Below are 22,199 nucleotides of genomic sequence, written 5' to 3'. Positions count from 1 at the left end.
ATTTGGTGTAATACTTCTGGAAATACCAGTTTTACTGTTGAGCAATACATTCATAATGTTGCTAAATGTTCTCCTTCATACAATAATGTCTGATTGAAGGAGATGTCATGGGAATATGTGCTGGAGAAAATGTTTATAAAAAGGAAATTACTCTTATTTATAAAGATAAAAAAAATTATTGATTACCTTTTCAGTTTTATGATGAATATTAGAATTATTATTGGACCTCTATTTCCCATGCTTGTACAGCTATTGTTACTGATTAACGCAAAGCATTTCCCATATGTAAGAGATTCCATGTTTTGAATTGTTTACAATCATGTCGATTAATATATACATAGGGGGAAATTTAATTGAAGTCGCATCCTTTCCGATAAGCATTGTCGGAAAGGATCCGACAAAGCCCTATTTAATGAACAGCGTATTTGGCCGTTCATGACAATATGCCTCCCAGATGTCCCCGTATGTCAATCACAGCTGCAGCCGCCAGAGCCTGGGCAGTACAGGTACAGCTCTTACCTGGCAGAGCTGCAGTGCGGCAGGCGCTCTCTCTGCTCCGTGTCAGTCTGTGTGCGGTGCCCGCAGCTCCCAGTGCTGCTGTCTGCAGAGGCGAGCTGTGTGAGTGCTGGACAGCGGGACCCGGTTTCCCCTGGCGTGCTGCACTGGCTGCTGGCGCTGTGCGGTGAGGTCCTGTCTGGGGGCAAACTCGTGCTAGTGCCTACAGCGGGAAACCTAGAAGCTTTATGTTCTTTGCCTCCTGTACCGCAGCTGCACCCATTCAGACACTCTATACAGAAGCAGCGACAGGTATGGCCCAGTCCCAACAATGGCAATCTGACTTTTTTTTAATGTCGGATTGACATTGTTGTAAATGGGGCTAAAACCTGTTGCACTTCCGACAATACACGTGGATCGGTGGCTGAAGCCACCGAACCACGTGCATTCTGACAGCTTTACAACAGACGTGTCGGAAAAAAACGCCCCCCTTTTGAATAGTTCGGAACCCCTCCGACCTAAGCCTGTCAGAAGCTGCCATCTTTCCGACAAGACAGCAGTTTCCGACAATTATTGAATACACCTCATAGTGTATATTATTTACTTATCTTCCACAGTTACATGTTTACAGTGATAATAGGGAGGATGGCGTGGCTGGACAGCACACCCTAATTTTAAACATAACAAGAAGTGCTACCATGCTGAGACTTGTAGTGCCAAAGAGAAAACAGGAAAATGCAGGTGCACATTCTAAGGACTAAGAATTCTGATAATAAGAACATCTACAATTTAAAATGAAGTACAAGTAAGGTTCTTAGCATGTTTACCCAAAAATGCATGCCCACCTACCCTGTCAGGGTGAACCTCATCAGGTTGGTCCCTATCATCCCTAATACTGTATATGTTTATCCAGAACATACCTATAATAGTAATCATTCTAATATGTAGACAGCAGATACAAGGACCTATACTAATTCAAATCACCTAAAAGCAGGTGATGTATGCTGATACTCAGTGATGTATACATCAGTATATTAAGAATAGGCAATATATCTTAGTTATAATATAAAATGTATTGTATGTATAAAATATAAAGCATTGTCAGGGCCATGAGCCACTCTGATTGTGAATTACAGAAAATCAGTGCTGTCAGGCAACATTCTCTTCATGCCTTTCAGCATGCAGCCAGACAGTGAATTGCTGCTGCATGCTGATTGGTGGATGGTTGGAGCTTTCCACCAGAGTGCTAACAGCCTTTCACCATATGGAAGCATGTGGAGAAAATATACAGGATCACAGGATGGGTAAGATATGTGTGTGTGGGGGGGGGGGGGTCCAGTGACATAAACATTTTCTTTCACTGAGTAAAGGTGGGTACACACTAGGTGATGTGCTCCATGAGTTGCCCAATGTGGGCATACACACTGTGCGATATCGATAACAATATCACATAGTGACATCATGCCCAAGGCTGGTCCATGCATGCAGCTTTGAACGATTAATCCAAATTGAGCTGCATACACGGCCGACACCGAGGGTCATTAACAACACGCAGGGCTGTGCATCAGCCATACACACTGGGAAATATAGTAAATTATTTTGCTCAGGAGGGTAAACATAACTGATATAATTTACTATATCGCCTAGTGTGTGCGGGCCTTAAGTTGATTGGCCACTGCATGGCCACAACTGGTGGGTGGCTAAGGGGTCATGAGCCTCAGGCATCAGATTTGAGGGGGCGCGGGGACCTCTGCCCAGCTCCCTAAGTCAGCTGCTTCTCCAATCCCTGCCCACAGCGATCATTTCCCACAGCTGAGTATGGAGCCGTCAGTGCCGTAACTACACATTTTAGCGTTGTGTGCAATAAATGGGATTGGCGCCCCCTTATTTAAAATAGGGTCAGTGCACCAAAAATATAGGGCATGGCTTCATGGGGAAGGAGTGTGGCCACGAAATAATACCAATTCATATTACGCTGCACAGTAGTCTCCATTATTCAAATTATGCTGCACAGTAGTGCCACTATATCAGGTAGAGTCCCTTTTACACATTACATCAGGTAAACTCCCCTTTTTACACATTACGGCAAGCAAAGTCCCCTTTTACACATTACGGCAGGCAGAGTCCCCCTTTACACATTATGGCAGGTAGAGCCTCCTTTTACACATTACAGCAGGTAGAGCCTCCTTTTACATATTATGGCAGGTAGAGTCCCCTTTCTACATATTACGGCAGGCAGAGACCCCTTTTTATACATTACAGCAGGTAGAGTCTCCTATTACACATTACGGCAGGTAGAGTCCCCCTTTTTACACATTACAGCATGCAGAGTAACCTTTTACACATTACGGCAGGTAGAGTCCCCCTTTTAAACATTACAGCAGGCAGAGTCCCCTTTTACATATTAAAGCAAGTAGAGCCTCCTTTTACACATTACAACAGGTAGAGTCCCCGTTTACACATTACTGCAGGCAGAGCCTCCTTTTACACATTATGGTAGACAGAATCCCCTTTTACAGTTTACGGCAGGTCGAGCCTCCTTTTACACATTCGGCAAGCAGTGTCCCCTTTTACACATTCCGGTAGGTAGAGTCCCCCTTTTTACACATTATGGCAAGTAGAGTCCCCTTTTACACATTACGGCAGGTAGCGTCCCCCTTTTACACATTAAAACAGGCATGTGCATTGTGTGCCACCTACAGTAGTTACAGCCCTGGATAAATAGATAGATATACAGTAGGTGGTGACATGAATTTAATTGGAAAACACAAAAAAAAGGAGAACTCTATGGGCACTGGTATGAGTCAGAAAATGATAAAACAGGTTGAGTATCCCTCAGCCAAAATTCAAAATCCCCACATTTTGGGTCCCCTACTCAGATAATTTTATATATATATATATATATATATATATATATATATATATATACATATGTCCAAATAGCAGGCACTCCAAGTCTCCTTAACAATAGATAGGCTGCGGTGCACAACTCATAGAAATATGTAGAAGCAACAAGAAGAGGCACTCCCAGCGGACTTGTGAAGAACAACACAACACTCAGGTCATAGCAACGTTTTGGATTTTACTCTGTCCTCAGGCTACAGGTGCTTACACCTGTAGCCTGAGGACGGAGTAAAATCCGAAACGTTGCTATAACCTGAGTGTTGTGTTGTTCTTCACAAGTCCGCTGGGAGTGCCTCTTCTTGTTACTTATATATATATATATATATATATATATATATGTTCCCTGGGTCGGGTCTGCTTACCATCCTCTTGTTGTGACACCCACATGCAGGAATCAAGCAGCATTCTCCGTATTTTAAAAAATTTAAGTGCATTCAAAACATCATATTAAAGTGCAACATGCATGTACAGTAAGGCACTTGCACCTTGAGAAAAATGCCCTGAGCGGCGTTGAAACGTCTGTACTTTACATGCACGTTGCACTTTAATATGATGTTTTGAATACACTTAGGGGGACATGTACTAAGCAGTGATAAAAGTGATAAAAGTGGAGAAGTGAGCCAGTGGAGAAGTTGCCCATGGCAACCAATCAGCATTGATGTAACATTTATAATTTGGATACTATAAATATATACAGAGCAGCTGATTGGTTGCCATGGGCAGCTTCTCCACTGGCTCACTTCTCCACTTTTATCACTGCTTAGCACAAGTCCCCGCTAATGTATGGGTTTTTTTAAATCCGGAGAGTGCTGCTCGGTTCCTGCGTGTGTGTCGCAAGAAGAGGGGGGTAAGCAGACCCAACCCAGGGAACCTAAGCTCATCTATTGTACCATTTGGAGGGCACCCCAGTGGATGTTTATGAATATTGAGTGCCAACCATAGTATCTTCTGTATATATATATATATATATATATATATACGAAAAAAATAGCGGCACTCCAGTGGACTTTTAAATCAGTAAGGTGTATTGGTAAATAAACACGAATACCTAAGTTTCGAGGCTATTACAGCCTCTTTATCAAGGTGCAGAAAGAAAACAAGTGCTGACTTACCCTTAAGTAGGCAGGAGAAGAGAGAAGAAGCCCTCCGTAAGATACTCTGCAGCCCCACCGTGCACAGTGCTTCCGGTGCCAGGGATTGACTGCAAACACCCACTGATGCGACTCCTGTCATCCCTACAATCAGAAAACACACATCCCCAGTGTGAAGAGTGTATATAGAAGTGAACTTAGAAATTAAGATAGATAACACTGTACATACTGATCGTTATAGTGGAAATAAAGCACATATTGACTCTTATGTAATCGGAGAGCTGGTCACCAAAACCAGGATTGTTGTTTATTATTGCTCAAGTAAAATAGAATGTTTCTAGGGTAATCACAACCTCTAATGTTAGCAAACACTTTCCTAAAAGAGACTAGAGTGCATTACAATATATTGTCTTTATAAGCAACATCAGTCACATCCCCCTGGCATGTAGCCAGCTGGAAACCTAGGTTAATAACAATAATGATTGAAATACACACAGTCCCTGGATGGGTACCAGCTCTTTCACCACAAAACAAGGGGTGATAAACCATACATAAGAATATATAAGAAAAAAGCTTGAACCTCACCCCAAGAGAGACAAAATGAATGTAAAGGCACACGTAAATAGAAGAAGTAGTTAACTAGAACACATTCCACGAGAATTTCTCATTAAGTCCCCATGGATTAACCGTATTTAAAGTAAATATCCACTTTGCTTCTGCTTGTATTAGCTTGCCCGCATGGTCCCCTCAACGTATGGACTTCGGAACATGAACAAACGCCATATGTCGTAAATCTGCCACGGTGTGATTCTTTGCCAGAAAATGCTGGCAACTGGTTGCTCAGATGGTTTGCCTAACAGGGCAGCCTTGATGGCCAACTACTCTAGAATGTACGACTCTACTCAAACAGATAGTTCTTTTCATGAATTCCAAAAGGCTAACAAAGGTGTCACAGTAATTATTCATTGTCCTCCACACACCTATATTTTATTTTTATACCTACTGTATTCTGATTTAATCCCTGCACCACCAGCTATTTCTAAAAGAGATGACAGTATTTGAGAGGTTTAGACACTGCTGTTGCAGACATAGCAAATGTCATAAGAAGAAAACAGACTTTAGTATTGTATAAATCTGGATACTGAAGCTCTAACTTAATCCAGAGAACATATGGTAGCAAATAGTTAAACTAATCATATTTTAAACCAGTATTCTAGACATCGTGGAAAACAAATCAGTGACAAAATTTGGAGTAAAGTATGAGCTTTTCATAATGATTTTCTTCTTGTTGGTGCCTTCACTCAAGCTATCTACTGTACGTCTTCCAAGGAAAGTGGGTTCACCAGAGGTCATTTTACAGAAACCTCTGTGGCCTAGAGTATAGGTGCATTGAACCTTATGCCCACCCTATCCAATAATGCTAACACACAAGAATACTGATTAAAAAATAAATAACTCAAAAGGGAGGTGGAGACTTCATTAAAAAAATTGACAGATGACTAGGACTTTAAATTAATAGTAAGGCAAATATGAACACTTAAGTAATCCTTAACCCTTTTTCCTCTAATAATCATATATAAATTATATGTTTAGAATAAATTCCAACATAATACGCCTAAATAAATTGAGTAGCAATCCATTTCCTAAATATATGAACAGCTAACAGGATTGACCTGAAATATTTAAATGTGGATATTGACATTTTTACACCGAACAAACTTATGCTGGATCTTCACATCCTAAATGACTACTAAATAATGCTTACCCACACCTTAGCAATTTATAAACAACTAGCGTTTGCCTGCAGCTTCGCTCACATGGATGTCTGTTATTGCTCAGCAGAACTAATTTTACAAAGACAGTAGTGCCATATAATATTGTGATGTAGATTTTATATTGTACACACTTATCACAAAATGTCTTTGTAAACAATAATTAAGTTTTTCTATCAGGGATTAAAGCAAAATGATGCTTGAGACTACTAACTTGTGAGCAAGCCACATAAAGCTGCCCATGGGAGAATCAGCTGGTCCTGAGATCTATGCATGCAGCCCTGAGCTTTTGCCCCTGCAACTTGTTGATCATCATAGAAAAGCATATGCGTATAGGAAACTGCAGGCGCTTGAATTGAAAAGTAAAATTGTTGGGGATAAAGGGTATACGTGGTATAAACACAGTCTCACCTGCACCACATCCTGTTAGTAAATCTGCCCTAATTAGATTTTTCTGCAATGCAGTCACTTTAGGTTGGGTTCCGTTGCATAACTTGAGCGGAGTCAAGTTTCACAGAAGCATGATCGGAGCACCAACTTTCGGTGCGCCAAGTGCCAAGCGTTTGATTTTTCCTTTATTGCACCTCTTCCTGATGTTACACTGAGATCATATATACCCTCAGTTTATTTCCAGATCATTAAGCTATGCAACAGTGAAAATGCAATCCAAATTCATCCAATAGTTTTTGCGTGAATGAACAGACAGACAAAAAGTGAATTTTATTTATTTTTTCGTCTCCATAGTTTGTAAACTGTCTCTAAAAGTATATTTCTCCCTAAAAATTGCTTTGTACAGAGACAATCCTTACAGTTATATTGTTTGCATAGATTACTGGAACACCTCTGTCTATATCCCCTAGTAACTTACTTAACCCCCTAATTACCAAAATCCTAGTACCAGTCACCCTACTCCCTACCTTTAACCTCACACACTCTAATAAATAATACTTAAGAATACTGGTCTTAAAATGTCCTTAGTTCAACATTATTCCTAACAATTTATGACCAATCTTTTATTGGTGCACTTTTAGGAATTGTTGGACCCAGTAAAGAATAATAAATATAGTACCTTCCTGGAAATGTCTTACTGTTTATCACTTCAGAGATGGATGATAGGCACAGCACCAAAGTGTAGCTACTGCAGCACCTCTTAATGGTTGCTTTGGATGGATTCTGACACTGTACTCAGGACTGATGAGTGGAAGGCAGGGATTTAACTCTGGATTCTTGACTCAGGGGGTAATTCAGAGTTAGTCACAGATTTTTCAAAATCTGCAACCACTAAAATAACATGCTTGGGGCCACCCATCACAAGACAGTGCTGCCCAGCAGGTGTGTCGCCACCCCACGTTGCGATCACAATTCAATTACAATTGCATAGCAAAAACATCAACTAGAGGTTGACTCCTTCCTATGCAGCATGGCTGCATAAGCAGGGGCACTGCCACCATGTTTCCTATAGCAGGAAATGCAGGCAATAATCAGCCAGCCCCAAAAATGGCCATGAAACAACTGCGTTTCCCATGACACACACCCCCTAATGCTGCGCTGCCACCCACTGAATGCATGACACCTGTCAATCAGCCTGCAATCACATCATTCTGGGATGCTAATATCAATGTGAATGTCTACACACATGCACTGTGGCCGCTGCACATGCACAGATGGACAAAAATTGTCCATTTGCGATTTTCGGCCGTTTGTGATCAAGTCTGAATAACCCCCTCAGTGCAGTATATATAGGATTATTGACTCAGTGCAGAATATATAAGATTTGTAATTTGTGTCTTGGTATCTAATACTGCTATCCCTTATTGGAACCCATTTAAACAAAAGTGACTGATTCTAACAAATATGTTTTTCTTGTACATACAGAAGAAGTGAAAAGTATCATAAAACATTCCCATGTTCACTTTCCTTTCATCTTCTTATTTATATTTTTTGAGTGCCGGGACAGACCAAGTAGTAAAGGTCTGTCCCACCAATGGGACAGACCCACTATGCCCACTTATTTTGGATATGATTATTTTTTTTCAATTGCAAGTAAAACAAGAAGTAAGGATTTAAAAAGTGTTACTTTTAAAAAAAATGTACATTTATTTTTAAAGCGCAATTTAATTTTGTTTAATTTTCTTAATTGATGTACTTTTACTATTACACTGTTTTTCTTATTCACTTTCATTTCTGAATATAAATTTATCTTAAAGGTCAATTAGTATATTACAGCAGAGCAGATACCCTACATACAGTAGTAATACTGACAAAGGGCCTAATTCATGTTTGCACACAATGTCAATGTTCACGCAAATGAGTGATTATCTGCGCATGTACCATAATCGCACTGCTCACATGTCAAGTTGCATTTGCAATGGCACCCTGAGATTTCGAAAGCATAGTGAGTGACAGGAAGGGACTGTATGGGGGAGGTAACAGGGAGTGTCAGCAAAAACATGCATGCAGACAAACAGTGGCAGTTGCTCAATCATTCCTGGAGATAATTATATATCAGGTGCTAGAAAGGGGTAGGGGTCACAAAAAACAGCAGACAGAGAGGGGGGTGCTTTTTCTCCCCCTGGTATCCTCCCAGCACACTAAAAAATACCTGTAACCATATCTGAACCTATCTGGTAATGGAATTTCAGAGAAATTGGTTGCATGCATTTGCAAAGACATATTTAGCTGCTGGCCGTGTCAATGCTTCTCCGATATCAGCAGTCCTAACACTACATAATGGCAGTGCCCACATAGGGCCATGTGATTTGTCTACAGTAAGGCCTCATGATAAAGGCTCATACTAAAACACATCCAGACAGAGAGCTAACTTACCTGGGAGCCACCCCCAGGATCTCCCATTATCACTAAAAGGAACAGCATGTCTTCCAAATGCTGCTCCCATTCAATGCCTTCTCACACAGGCAGACAAACAGTGGCAGTTGCTCAATCATTCTGAAGATAATTATATAGCAGGTGCTGTAAAGGGGGAGGAGTCACAAACACACAGCAGACAGGGGAGGTGCTTTTTCTCCCACTGGTATCTCCCCAGCACACAAAAAAATACCTGTAACCATATCTGAACCTATCTGGTAATATAATTTCAGAGAAATTGGTTGCGTGCATTTGCAAAGACATGTTTAGCTGCTGGCCCAGCACACAAAAAAATACCTGTAACCGTATCTGAACCTATCTGGTAATAGAATTTCAGAGAAATTGGTTGCATGCATTTGCAAAGACATGTTTAACTGCTGGCTGCATCAAGGCTTCTCTGATATCAGCAGTCCTAACACTACATAATGGCAGTGCCCACATAGGGCCATGTGATTTGTCTACAGAAAGGCCTCATGATAAAGGCTCATACTAAAACACATCCAGTCATATCCATTTACGCGGCATGTATCTGCCTTCATCTGTGATCATGTACACAGAGAAACATGGGGGGTAATTCCAAGTTGATCGCAGCAGGATTTTTTTAAGCAGTTGGGCAAAACCATGTGCACTGCAGGGGGGGGGGGCAGATATAACATGTGCAGAGAGAGTTAGATTTGGGTGGGTTATTTTGTTTCTGTGCAGGGTAAACACTGGTTGCTTTATTTTTACACTGCAAATTAGATTGCAGATTGAACACACCCCACCCAAATCTAACTCTCTCTGCACATGTTATATCTGCCTCCCCTGCAGTACACATGGTTTTGCCCAACTGCTAAAAAAAATCCTGCTGTGATCAACTTGGAATTACCCCCACAGCTCCAGCACCGCTACTGCCGTGGCCAGTCTGCTTGACCATAGACTCACTCAGGGAGTTGATATTTCTCATTATTGCATCAAGGCTGTATATAGGTACACAGTTGATGAGGATTTTGCAATGTCTCCCATGGGCATCTACTGTATATTCTTTTCAGGCGACATCTTCACTTGTAATGATTAGCAAGCCCATAGCCTGAAAAATCACAGCTGCATAGGCATGTGCATACTAACATGAATTAGGCCCTAAATAGACTCCATAGTAGTATTTAATCATTATTCATTGTCCTGGCCTTTCATATCAAGAATAGGATAAAAACATTGCAAGGGGGGAAAAATTGTTACACATTTAAATTAGAGTTGAGCGGGTTCGGTTCCCTGAGAACTGAACCCCCACAAACTACACATTCCAAGCCGGGAACTGAGCCTGGCTCGGGACTTCCCACCAGAATCCAAAACCAGAACGATGCAAAACGTCATCATCCCGCTGTTGGATTCCATATAAACAGCTGTGAGTCGCCGCCATTTTCACTCCAGACTTGGAGAGTGAGGGAGACAGACCTCTGTCTCTATCTGTGGGTGGTGGTGTTGGGTGGGATCAGTGTGTGCTCTCTAGGGGTGCGGTTCCTATCACTGTGGTGTACCTGTGATGTTAGGGGTGCTATCCTGGCTGTCACTGCTGTTTCATGTGCTGTTAGGGGTGCTGCAGCTCTACATGGGTGTTGCTGTCCTGGCTGTCACTGTGTTGTACAGGGGGCTGGGGCACTGTCCTCCTGTATGCAGTGAAAATACAGGGGTGCTGGCCCTTTCTTGTATGCTGTATACATTCAGGGGTGTAGTAAAAATAAATGTACACTGGCCCTGTTTTGTATACTGTACAAATTCCGGGGTGCGGTTGTTAAAATATATATACACTGGCCCAATCTTGTATGCTGTAAAAATTCAGGGGTGTTGTTGTTATTATACAAGTACACTGGACCTGTATGCTGTAAAAGTACAGGGGTGCTGTTGTTAAAATAAAGTACACTGGTCCTGTATGCTGTACAAATACAGGGGTGCTGTTGTTAAAATAAAAGTACACTGGTACTGTATGCTGTAAAAATACAGGGGTGCTGTTGTTAAAATAAAAGTGCACTGGTCCTGTATGCTGTAAAAATACAGGGGTGCTGTTGTTAAAATAAAAGTACACTGGTACTGTAGGCTGTAAAATACAGGGGTGCTGTTATTAAAATGAAACTACACTGGTCCTGCTTGCTGTAAAAATACAGAGGATAGAATAAAAGTATACTGGTCCAAAATCAGGGTTGCTGTTGTTAAAATAAAAGTACACTGGCTCTGTCTTGTATTGTAAAAATACAGGGGTGCTGTTGTTAAAATAAAAGTACATTGGTCCTGTGTTGTATGCTATAAAATTACAGGGGTGCTGTCAAACTAAAGGGGCACTGTTCTGTGTGCTGTAATAATAACGGGGTGATGTCCTGTGAAATGAAGAACAAAAATTTTGAGGAAAAAATTGTGGAAGATCAGAAACCACTTCCATTTCCTAGTACTAGTGCTGAAGCTGCTGCTGCCACCAGTCATGACATTGACGATGCAATTCCATCAACGTTGTCTGCTATGGCCGATGCCCAATGTCATAGAGGGCATGTAAAATTCAAGAAGCAAAAATTAAGAACCATATAAAAAAGAAATTATTTCATAAGAAATGTAAAATTGACAATATGCCATTCATGACACAAATTGGTAAGGAAAGGCTAAGGCCTTGGCTTACGTTCATGACTGGTGGTTCAGCTTCTCATGAGGATGGAAGCCCTTCTCCCTCTTGAAAAATTAAAAAAATAAAGCTTGTTAAAGCACAGTAATAAACAATTGTGCGTTCAGAGATATCACAAATCCCCAAGGAGAGCCCAAGTTTGTCCGTGGTTGCGATGTCTAGGCCTGACCTTCCCAAGACTGTATGGAAAGAAGATGCTCCTACCACCATTTTCACGCCCCCTGCAAGTGCTGGGAGGACCACCGCCAGTCCAGTTGCTGATATTGAGATTGAGGATGTCACTGTAGAAGTACACCAGGATGAGGAGGATATTGGTGTAGCTGGCGCTGTGGAGCAAGTTCACGATGAGGATTCTGATGATGATGTGATTTGTTTGAATAAGGCGCCAGTGGAGACACTTGTTGGCCATAGGATGACAAAACCTATTGTCATGCCTGGGCAAAATACCAAAAAATCTATCTCTTCGATGTGGAATTATTTCTCTGTGAGGATGAGGATGTAAGCACTGAAGGTGGAGAGGACTTGGAGGATGAGGATGACATCTTCCCTCTGTAGAGCCATTTTGTGCAATGAGAGATTAATTGCTTTTTTTTGGTGGGGGCCCAAACAAACCAATCATTTCAGCCACAGTTGTGTGGCAGATCCTGTCACTGAAATGATTGGTTTGTTAAAGTGTGCATGTCCTGTTTATACCAACATAAGGGTGGGTGGGAGGGCCCAAGGACAATTCCATTTTGCACCTAGTTTTTTTCTTTGCATGATGTGCTCTTTGGGGCCTAGTATTTAAAACTGCCATCCTGTCTGACACTGCAATGCCACTCCTAGATGGGCCAGGTCATTGTGTTGCCCACTTGTGTCGCTTAGCATAGCCATTCAGCTATCTAAGTGGAACCTTTTGACCTAAAACAATATTGTAAGGTGTGAGGTGTTCAGAATAGACTGAAAATGAGTGGAAATGAATGTTATTGAGGTCAATAATACCGTAGGATCAAAATTACCCCCAAATTCTGTGATTTTAGCTGTTTTTATGTATTCTTCAAAAAACATCCAGATCCAAAACCTGAAAAGAGTGGTTTTGGCAAAACCAATCCAGATCCAAAACACGAATTGAGATCCAGGTCCAAATCCAAAACACAAAACCCGAAAAGCATCCGCCGCAAATCTGTAGTTTAAATCTATAATCACAGAAAACAGGTAAAATTATAAAGCTTTATGTTGAATAGAGATATGCAAAATTCTCAAAACATTTTAAAAGTATATTCGAGCAGCGTTTTCCAACTTAATTTGGCATTATATGTTCTGTCCTCATTGTAAATGGACTATAAATATTGCTGAATACAAATTCCCAAATATAGGGAGAAATTCAATTCTGGGCGAAGTCAGTCACCTCAGCGCGACGATAGCCGTGCTGTAAAGCAGCCCATTCTCAAAAGTGTTCGCTGCCCCATAAGAGAGCAAGTACTTTTGTGCAAATCTGGCATTCTGCTGGCCAAGTGAAGGGTGTGAGATGGGGTGCCATTGCCACCATTTAAATGTCATTGCAACAGCAATTCGCATCCTTCACCAGCAATTGAATTCCTCCCACAGTGTCCTTTTTCTGAAAGGAGACACACATGATTGTATTGAAGGAAATTTTGCACCTCTCTGAAATAGTGTAAACCACCACAACTTCAAGATTGGGCATAATAATGCTATAAAGTACATCATTACTCATCTTATAGTATTGGTTACATTACTTACTGTATGTAACTGTTACAGTATATAATGTGACTTACCCTGATTTGATCAAATTCTACAGTCATGTTACATATATTTAATTCTGCATGTTAACATAAGTGAGTTACCACATATTATATCACAGAAATATCGAACTTTGGAGTCATTTCAAGTGTAAAGAAATCCATGACCTCTGTATAACACTTGCCGTATGCAATGAACTAGTGAACTGACTTTGGCTAAGTTATATATTCAATCTGTTTATGACTACTCATAAAATACAGAATTCTAATTACATATTTACTTCATATTGTTATGACTTAAAAAATGTTGCTACCAACTTATATGGGCTGTCTTCACAGGTCTTTCATGTGACATTTACAGCTGAAAGAAAATGAATGAATAGCACCTATTTTAGGGGCTTATAAAATACAAACTATAATATTTTAACTGAACTATCAAACAACTGTATTCTAGTTTGGTCATATTTGTTGAGTGCCAGTATACAATTACTGTATTTTAGATACCTGCAGATACCAAGCTAGTTATATGATTTTTTTATTTTAGAAAGGATTTAATGAATTCCTCACGGGATTTACATTACCTTACGTACCTGTCAACACAAACAGCACCCCTCTAGAAAGCAACCTTACTGCTGTCATTTGTTTCCACTCTGAGTTTACAACAGACTGCAGGGAATATCAACTGACTGTATTGTAGTTCACTTGATATTCACTAGTGTAATGCAATCAGATTTGTGAGAGCAGCAACACAGGAGCATTATGTTAATTGTCCTTGTGTCAAAAAGAAAAGTCAGGCCATGTGACTGTGTTGGTATTATACAGAAGGCTTAACTTCTAGTGCTAATAAACACATAATTTATAACAGTTGTAATGTTTGATAAATGCAGTCTAAACAATACGTTACTTTCAGTAAAATCTGTTTCAAGTGTAATGATTCTTCTTACTGGACATCATCAGGTAAAAAGTTCTCAGACGGTAGATGGAGCAAGCATGTAAACGAAAAAAAAAATACCAAAACAGTCTACATGCCAGACAATATACTGTATTGAAAACTTCATCCCAAGTTTCACAATGCACCAGTGACGGAAGAAAGTATACCTAGACTCACACTCTAAATGTTGTAGATATACATATCTTTCACACAGAATCCTGATGTGTTATCACCTTTGTTACCTTATCTAGGCACATGACACTGCATCATTAGACTGGCATACACCACTCTAATGATGCTGTGTCATGTCCTTGACACTATCTCTCTCACTCACTCACCCCTTACACTCTCTCTCTCTCTCTCCCTGACACCCCCTCTCTCTTTCCTATCTGTCTCGCCATCTTTCTTTCCCTGACACTCTCTTGCTCTCCTCTCTCTTTGTATCTCGATTCCTTCCTGACACTCTCATTCCTTCTTGCTCCCTTCCTTTTCTCTCTCTTGCTCATCTTTCTCTCACCTTCTCTCTCTTGGTCTCTCCCTGGTGCCCTCTCTCTCTCTCCCCTCTCATCCTTTTCTCTGTCTCTCTCTCTCTCTCTCTTGGCGAGAGGGTTAGAGAAAAATGCATTTGTGCTGAGTTGTCATAACACAGCATAGAATGAGTGACGCCATTGCAATGGCCCTTCCCTGTTCACTACTGCCACTGTGGCCCAGACCATTAAAGAGGAGCAGCAGAGCAGGACTGATGAGTACCCTTTGGGAACCATGTACTTCAAGCAGCTCCAATGCTGCCTGACCACTGCTGCCCCTACAGAAACCCTCCCTGTCTGGCAATCCCACCTATGAGGCAGAAGAGTGACAACACTGACTGACTGCCCAGCAGTCTGAGCATGCATTAACAACCAAGACAGTAATGTGGTCAAATGACAGTGCATTTTTACTTCTTAGATAGATAGATAGATAGATAGATAGATAGATAGATAGATAGATAGATAGATAGATAGATAGATAGACAGCTAGATACTGTAGAGATGTGCAGCTGGCACTTTTCGTGTTCTGTGTTTTGGTTTTGGTTCTAATTCCACTTTCATGTTTTGGTTTTGGCTTGGTTTTGCCAAAACCACCATTTCGTGTTTTGGTTTTGGATCTGCATGATTTTTGAAAAAAACATAAAAACAGCTACAATCACAGGATTTGGGGGTAAATTTGCTCCTACAGTATTATTAACCCCAATAACAATAATTTCCACTAATTTCCTGTCTATTCTGAACACCTCACACCTCACAATATTGTTTTTAGGCCATAAGGTTGCACTGAGGTTGCTGGATGACTAAGCTAAGCGACACAAGTGGATAACACAAACACCTGGCCCATCTAGGTATGACACTTTAGTGCCAAACAGGAGGGCAGTTATAAAAAATGGTCCCAAACAGCACATCATGCAAAGAAGATAAAGAATTGCAATGAGGTAGTTGTATGACTAAGCCAAGCGACACAAACAGTTGGCCCATCTAGGCGTGGCACTGCAGTGGCAGACAGGAGGGCAGATATAAAAAAAAGGCCCCAAATAGTACATCATGCAAAGAAGAAAAATAATTGCAATGAGGTAGTTGTATGACTAAGCCAAGCGACACAAACAATTGGCCCATCTAGGCGTGGCACTGCAGTGGCAGACAGGAGGGACGATATTAATAAAAGGACCCTAACAGCACATGATGCAAAGAAGAAAAAAGGTGCACCGAGGTTGCTGTATGACTAAGCTAAACGACACAACCACCTGGCCCATCTAGTAGCGTCACGTAGTGGCTGAATGTCGAGAGTGGGCCGCAATTGTTCAGTCCACTGACAGCATCTCCAGTACGCTCCAGTCGCTTAAAAAAAATCTGCAATTGTTGGACTTATAGGGCAGTACCCCAGGACTAACACAGCGTACCCCAGGACTCACATGGCAGTGTCACACAGGATGGTACTTTTCAAAACTAAGCCCCAAACAGCACCTCATGCAAAGATGTCGAAGAGGTGCAATGAGGTAGCTGTATGACTAAGCCAAGCGATACAAACAATTCCAGCTGGAATTATACATCCAAATCACTGTAATTAATTGGCAAAATCACTGGAATTATACGTCCAAATCACTGGAATTAATAGGCAAGATCACTGTAATTAGTAATTATACATCCAAATCAATGGAAATAATTGGAAAGATCACTATAATTATACGTCCAAATTACTGGAATTAATTGGCAAAATCACTGTAATTAGTAATTATATGTCCAAATCACTGTAATTAATTGGCAAGATCACTGTAATTAATAATTACACGTCCAAACCACTGGAATTAATTGGCAAAATCACTGTAATTATACATCCAAACCACTGGAATTAATTGGCAAGATCACTGTAATTAAAAATTATATGTCCAAATCACTGGAATTAAATGGCAAAATCTTGCTATCGCCTGCCTAGTGAAGTGGAATCTAGATGGGGTTTGGTACTAGGGACACAATACCTCCATCGGTTGTCTAAATCCCACTGCACTAATGGCGGATACCGGACGCACGTCTAACACCAACATAAGTGTCAAGGCCTCAGTTATGAGGGCTTCCATTGTCATGTGAAGCTGAACAAGTAGTTATGAACATAGGCCAGAGCCTCAGCCGTTCCTTACCACTCTTTGTCATAAATGGCATATTGGCAAGTTTATGTTTCTCCTCAGACCATTTAAATTTCTTTTTTGGGGTCTTTTTACTGAACTTTGGCTTTTTGGATTTTACATGCCCTCTACTATCACATTGGACATCGGCCATGGCAGACGACGTTGATGGAATTTCATCGTCTATGTCATGGCTAGTGGCAGCAGCTTCAGCACTAGGAGGAAGTGGGTCTTGATCTTTCCCTATTTTATCCTCCAAATTTTTGTTCTCCATTATGTTTCTGGAGTTATATAACACAATATGTGGCACAGGAATGACTGATGGCTGTTGGCCAGGACACTACTACTGGTCTGATGCAGCACAACACAGCAACACTGTGAGGGACTTGTTGTTATTATTATTATAATACTGTAGCAGTGGACATATAGCAGCAGCGTATACCACTGTGACTGCCTGGTCACTGGAATGACTGATGGCCAGGACACTACCACTGGTCTGATGCAGCACAACACAGCAACACTGTGAGGGACTTGTGGTTGTTGGTATTATTATTAATATAATACTGTAGCAGAGGACATATAGCAGCAGCGTATACCACTGTGACTGCCTGGTCACTGGAATGACTGATGGCCAGGACACTACCACTGGTCTGAGGCAGCACAACACAGCAACACTGTGAGGGACTTGGGTTGTTGTTATTGTTATTATTATTATTATTATTATTATTATTATTATTATTATTAAACTGTAGCAGTGGACATATAGCAGCAGCGTATACCACTGTGACTGACTGATGGCCAGGACACTACCACTGGTCTGATGCAGGACAACACAGCACCACTGAAAGGGACTTATACAGCTACACTGGATATATGGCAGCAGAGGGCACCACCACTGTGACTGGTCACTGGACTGATGCTGCACAAGACACTTCCCCTGGTCTAATGCAGGACAACACAGCACCACTAAAAGGGCCTTATACAGCTACACTGGATATATGGCATCAGAGAACACCACCACTGTGACCGGTCACTGGACTGATGCTGCACAAGACACTTCCCCTGGTCTAATGCAGGACAACATAGCACCACTAAAAGGGACTTATACAGCTACACTGGATATATGGCAGCAGAGGACACCACACACTGTGACTGGTCACTGGACTGATGCTGCACAAGACACTACCCCTGGTCTGATGCAAGACAACACAGCAAAAATGCAAGGGACTTATACAGCAGCAAGCAGCACTGGGGACATATAGCAGCAGAGGACACCAACACTGTGACTAGCTGGACTGATGCAGCACAATACACTGACTACACTGGACTGGACTGAGCAGCACAACACAGCACAAGACTCACCACCCCACTTTCCCGCCCCCACTCAGACACTGAGGATGGAGACACGTCCTCTCACTACACTCTCCGAGACTGGAGTGAAAATGGGCGTGACGCGCGTCTCCTTTTATGGAATCCAAATCCTGCGAGAATCCGACAGCGGGATGATGACATTTTGCCTCGTCCGGGTTTCCGCATCAGGCGGGAAAACCCGAGCCGGGCTCGGAACCAGACTCGAATGGTGAATTTTGGTACGGTTCGGTTCTTTGAGAGCCGAACCCGCTCATCTCTAATAGATAGATAGATAGATAGATAGATAGATAGATAGATAGATAGATAGATAGATAGTGAAGTGTGAGAAGTTTGGGGGCTCCTGGGAATGTTCTGCTGGGTATACAGGCTATTGAAACCCTCACCACACTCCAGTGCTGGTACTCTATTGGCACCTACTGTACATAGGAGGGATGTGTGGGTGCTGGAGTCAAGGGAGCTGGGGGGGCAGAGATATCCGTGTACCGGGTACTAATATTTCTGTTGCCGGCCTTGCCAGCACTCCAGTTGCTGTGGAGTAACACATTCTAGCATGCCCTGATAATTTTAGCAAATCCTAACAATAAATCTGTGGCAGGACATAGTAGGATGTGTAGTTTTCCTGCAGATCGAGTGCCGGATGTTGCCTATCCTTGCTTTAGATGGTGGCTATAAATATTAACAAACACTTGTAATTGTTTCCTGTATAAAGCAAATTTATTCAGAAATACTGTATGCGCAATACCTCTTATTTTAAAAGAACAAAAAAGCCACCGTGCCTGCCAAACTGGTATATTTCACTATATGAGGAAATTGTGGTTTTGCTTTTATTGCACACTTCTCTGTTGCAATAACACGGGGATGTACATAACATAAAAAAATAACAATTAATAACAGTAAATTACCCCAGGTTATTGTAATTGTACAAACAAGTGATAAAAGCAGAACATGTTACCACACTGTGAAATGGTTTAGGATAGTAGGTATGCATCACTATACATCAAAGTGTAGCTGTGTATTACTGAGTGTAATATTTTAAATGCTGTAGCTGATCTTTCTATTGCAGTTTATCACAGCACTGGAAAGTCTATTCCTCCAATTTAACAAGAATATTTCATTGCTCAGCACTCAGGCAATACTGACAGTGTTTAAGGGTTTCTTAATGCTCAGGTAAGATCATCCAGTCTTGGGACCTCATGCACATGTGCAGTGTAACTGAAAGCCCTTACATCAGGCCAGGGCCGGTGCTAGGGTGTTTGGCGCCCCCCTGCAAACTATAAATTTGCACCCTCCCATATTCGACAAAGGGACAGTGGGCACCTTTGGCGCATGCTAGGAAAAGGGGTGTGGTCTCACAAGTAAGGGGCATGGCCACACAATAATAACCCCATTTAAATTTACCCCACACAGTAGCAAAATCTTATTAATCTTATACGTAATGCCCCACCCGTAGTAGTAGCGTCCTTATATGTAATGCACCCCTGTAGTAGTAGCATCCTTATATATAATGCCCCCCAAGAAGTAGTAGCATCCTTATACATAATGCCCCCCAATGTAACAGTAGCATCCTTATACATAATGCACCCACAGTAGAAGTAGCGTCCTTATATGTAGTGTAAACGCAGTAGTAGAAGCATCCTTATATGTATTGCCCCCCCAGTAGTAGTAGCATCCTTATACGTAGTGCATCCCCAGTAGTAGTAGCATCCTTATATGTAATGCACCCACAGTAGTAGTAGCATCCTTATACGTAGTGCACTCCCAGTTGTAGTAGCATCCTTATACGTAATGCCCCCCCAGTAGTAGTAGCATTGTTATACGTAATGCCCCCCCAGTAATAGTAGCATCCTTATACATAATGCACCCAGTAGTAGCGTCCTTATATATAATACCCCCTCCCCCAATAGTAGAGTCCTTATACGTAATGCCTCCCCAGTAGTAGTAGCATACTTACATAGTAACATAGTAACTAAGGTTGAAAAAAGACAATTGTCCATCAAGTTCAACCTATTTGTGGTCTCCTATGCAGTCCTATTATAGGACTAGTTATTTTTATGTTAGGACTAGTTATATTAACTATAATGCATGACTACGCATCATAACCCTGAATATTTTTATCCAATAGGAATTTATCTAACCCATTCTTAAAGGTGTCGACTGAGTCCGCCATTACTATTCTCTCAGGCAGGGAATTCCAAACATGTATTGTCCTTACTGTGAAAAAACCTTTTCGCCTCAATATGCGGAAACTACTCTCCTCTAACCTAAGCGAGTGACCACGTGTCCTCTGTGCTGATCTTATAGAAAACAGGTCCCTCCCCAGCTCTGTGTATTGACCCCTTATATATTTGTAGAGGTTGATCATGTCCCCTCTTAGTCTCCTCTTTTCCAATATATACATGCTTAGCCTTGCAAGCCTTTCCTCATATTCCAGCATCTCCATGCCCTTGATTAGTTTGGTTGCCCACCTCTGAACCTTTTCTAGCTCCAGGATATCCTTTTTGTTATATGGTGCCCAAAATTGCACACAGTATTCAAGATGTGGCCTCACTAGTGATTTATATAATGGGAGTATAATACTCTTGTCCCTTGCATCAATTCCCCATTTTCTGCATGCTAATATCTTATTAGCCTTCTTTGCTGCACTCCTACTTTGGGTACTGCTGCTTAATTTGTTATCTATGTGAACCCCTAAGTCTATTTCCTGTACATAATCCCCTAATATTACCCCATTTCGTATGTAGGTGTTATTTTTGGTCTTGCCCCCACAGTGCATTACCTTACCCTTGTCTGTGTTGAATTTCATTCTCCAATTTGCCGCCCATGCTTCCAGTTTAGTTAAGTCATTCTGAAGAGGCACAGCATCCCCCTCCGTATTTATAACCTTACACAATTTGGTGTCGTCTGCGAAAATTGACACCATGCTCTCTAGACCTACTGTTAGGTCGTTGATGAAAATTTTGAACAAAAGTGGTCCTAGTACAGACCCTTGTGGCACACCACTTAGTACTTTAGTCCAATATGAAAATGATCCATTGACCACAACGCGCTGCTCCCTATTATCTAACCAATTACTAACCCAAGTGCATATTGTGCTCCCTAGCCCTATTTCTTGTAGCTTATAGATAAGACGCATGTGTGGTACAGTATCGAAAGTAGTGATGTGCACCGGACATTTTTCGGGTTTTGTGTTTTGGTTTTGGATTCGGTTCCGCGGCCGTGTTTTGGATTCGGACGCCTTTTGGCAAAACCTCCCTGAAAATTTTTTGTCGGATTCGGGTGTGTTTTGGATTCGGGTGTTTTTTTACAAAAAACTCTCAAAAACAGCTTAAATCATAGAATTTGGGGGTCATTTTGATCCCATAGTATTATTAACCTCAATAACCATAATTTCCACTCATTTTCAGTCTATTCTGAACACCTCACACCTCACAATATTATTTTTAGTCCTAAAATTTGCACCGAGGTCGCTGGATGGCTAAGCTAAGCGACACAAGTGGCCGACACAAACACCTGGCCCATCTAGGAGTGGCACTGCAGTGTCAGACAGGATGGCACTTCAAAAAAATAGTCCCCAAACAGCACATGATGCAAAGAAAAAAAGAGGCGCACCAAGGTCGCTGTGTGACTAAGCTAAGCGACACAAGTGGCCGACTCAAACACCAGGCCCATCTAGGAGTGGCACTGCAGTGTCAGGGAGGATGGCACTTCAAAAAAATAGTCCCCAAACAGCACAT

This window comes from Pseudophryne corroboree, chromosome 4, assembly GCF_028390025.1.
Source record: "Pseudophryne corroboree isolate aPseCor3 chromosome 4, aPseCor3.hap2, whole genome shotgun sequence".
Classification (NCBI taxonomy): Eukaryota; Metazoa; Chordata; class Amphibia; order Anura; family Myobatrachidae; genus Pseudophryne; species Pseudophryne corroboree.
The sequence above is the reverse complement of the archived record's forward strand: the minus strand, read 5'-3'. Positions refer to the sequence as shown.